Source organism: Mesitornis unicolor, unplaced genomic scaffold (assembly GCF_000695765.1).
Source record: "Mesitornis unicolor isolate BGI_N332 unplaced genomic scaffold, ASM69576v1 scaffold3138, whole genome shotgun sequence".
Lineage (NCBI taxonomy): Eukaryota > Metazoa > Chordata > Aves > Mesitornithiformes > Mesitornithidae > Mesitornis > Mesitornis unicolor.
Genome location: NW_010200999.1, coordinates 96,636 through 99,030, shown reverse-complemented (window position 1 = coordinate 99,030; position 2,395 = coordinate 96,636). Strand labels below are relative to the sequence as shown.

At 57.7% G+C, this 2,395-nt stretch overlaps 1 pseudogene; it reads left to right on the top strand.

Moving 5' to 3' along the window:
* Positions 1-1,198: 1,198 nt before the first annotated feature.
* Positions 1,199-1,932, top strand: LOC104544910 (annotated as a pseudogene).
* Positions 1,933-2,395: the final 463 nt, after the last annotated feature.

Genomic DNA, 2,395 nt, shown 5'->3' with positions numbered 1-2,395 from the left:
TCTCCTGCAGCGTGCACTGAGGCTGCTCTCATGATGGGGGCATCATTACAGGATCTTGCAGTATCTCTCGGGTAGGAAACCTTTCCCAGTTTGCCTCCCCCCCCCCGCCCAGCTCGTCCTTCCTGGCCTCCCGGCTGAACGCACATCTGGGAGCATCTTCCCCAGACACATCCATCACAGCTGCCTTTCAGCGGCAGACAAAACATCTGGAGCCCTTGCTGGCCGCAAGTTTTCCGAGTCCTCCGCCGGCTGATCCCGGGGGCTACAGGCGCTGCGTGGTGCAGCGCTCCAGGACCCTGGGGCACGGCCGCTTGCGGACTCACCCCCAGGCAGGAGCCGGGGGTCTCCGACCGCTGCCCCCTCTCCCTGTCCTCCCCCGGGCTCCAGATCGATGTGTGACTCACGGCTCCCAGCGCTTCGCCCTGTCGAGAGTCCTGGAGCGAAGGGAAGCTCGGAGACAGGGAGAGGAGAGATGAGCGATGCTGCAGCCCCTCTCCTCCCGCTGCCTCTCCCCACCGAGTCCTGCCCTGTCTGGTTTTTGCTCTGAGCGGCTGCGTGACAGAGCAGAGGCTCCATGCTATCGCTTTCTCCCCTGCTCGGTGTATGCCTGTGCATGGAACTGAGCAGCATTTTTTCCTCCCCTTTTTTTTTTGTAAGCCTTTCCCTTTCCCTCCCCCTTTTCCTCTCGTACTTCTCCTGCCGAATTAGCTGCCCACCTTTCCCTGAGAAACAACACCGGCAGCGCAGGGTGAGTTTTTGGGGTGGCGTTGCTTGGAGCCCTGCCCAAAATGGAGGGGAGGGAAGAGGAGGAGATGCCTGAATCCAGCAGCTCACATCCCCGGAGCACGGAGAGCATCACCCGATCGGTCTGAAACCCCGCTGCTCTGCGAGACCTCGGCTCCGGGAAGCAGCATCCTTGGGCTTTCCGCACTAGTTAACAGCCTGCGAGCTGCCTCCACTTGTTTTAAGCTCGCTCTCTCGCTTAATCTCCTCTCCCTTCGGCGCGCGTGTGTGTGCATGTGTGTGTGTGTAGGGGGAGGACTTCATTTCCATTGGCTCAGCTTTCGCTGCCCACCCACATCTCTTCCACATCACCTTGGTGTCTCCCTAAATAAAACCAGCCCTTCTTATCGCGCCGAGGAAATCAAGAGCGAGAGTTTGAATGGATTTTATATAAATATTTACCCCTACGAAGCTACGGCTGAGCTGGTGGGATAAACTCGCAGCAGCTGGCCTCAGACTCTCCTTCTCGCTCCCACCCCTAAAAGGGTTTAATTACTTTGGAGAGGGGAGGGGAGAGATCCGGATCCCAGTTCCAGCTACAGACTGACCCAAAAAGCAGTGCCAGGATTTAACTAACTGTCCCTGATGGATCTGAAGGACAGCACCAGCGAGGGCAGCATGGGCAGCCTGCAGCCTTCCAGCATCCAGATTTTTGCCAACACCTCCACGCTCCACGGGATCCGTCACGTTTTTGTCTACGGGCCGGTGACCATCCGGCGCCTGCTCTGGACCTTGGCCTTTGTGGGCTCACTGGGTCTTCTCCTGGTTGAGAGTTCAGACCGGGTGGCTTTCTACTTCTCCTACCAGCACGTGACCAAAGTGGACGAGGTCGTGGCAAACAGCCTGGTCTTCCCCGCTGTCACCATCTGTAACCTCAACGAGTTTCGCTTTTCCCGGCTCACCACCAATGACCTGTACCACGCCGGGGAGCTCCTGGCTCTGCTGGATGTCAACCTGCAGATCCCCAACCCTCACCTGGCTGACCCGGCAGTCTTAGCCATCCTCCAGGAAAAGGCCAACTTCAAGCAGTATAAACCAAAAGTTTTCAACATGCAGGAGTTCCTGGCACGGGTTGGCCACGACCTGAAGGATATGATGCTGTACTGCAAATTCAAAGGGCAAGAGTGCAACCATGAGGACTTCAAAACTGTGAGTATGAGCAGAAACTCTGCTTTTCTGTCCTCTGGGTGTGTGGATGGTGGCGGTGCTGCAGGACCAGGACAGCGTTGGAGGTCATTGGTCACCCCTTGTGGGCACGGTGCGATGAGTGAATGGTGTCTGCTGGGCTCTGGCAGGGCAGAGGAGGAGGAGGCAGCCTGTTGAGTTGAAGTTTGTTTGCTGGAGTCCTAATTGGGGGTTATGTGGAGCCAGCCCTGCATGGGGCTTGCAGCAGGTCCAGGCCCATGGCTCCCACGGCTGCTTGGTGTCAGACCAGGGCATCGGATGGGTCCTGCTGAGCATCAGAGTGTGCTTGAGGGTCCTTTGCTATGACCAGTGGGTGTCAGCCAGCTGGAGAAAGTAGAGAGGGCTGACAAGATGCCAGCAGGAAAGGCAGGCATGTGGGGATGGTCCCAGCGATGTCCATGAGCCAGCTGAATTTCCCCGAGTGTTT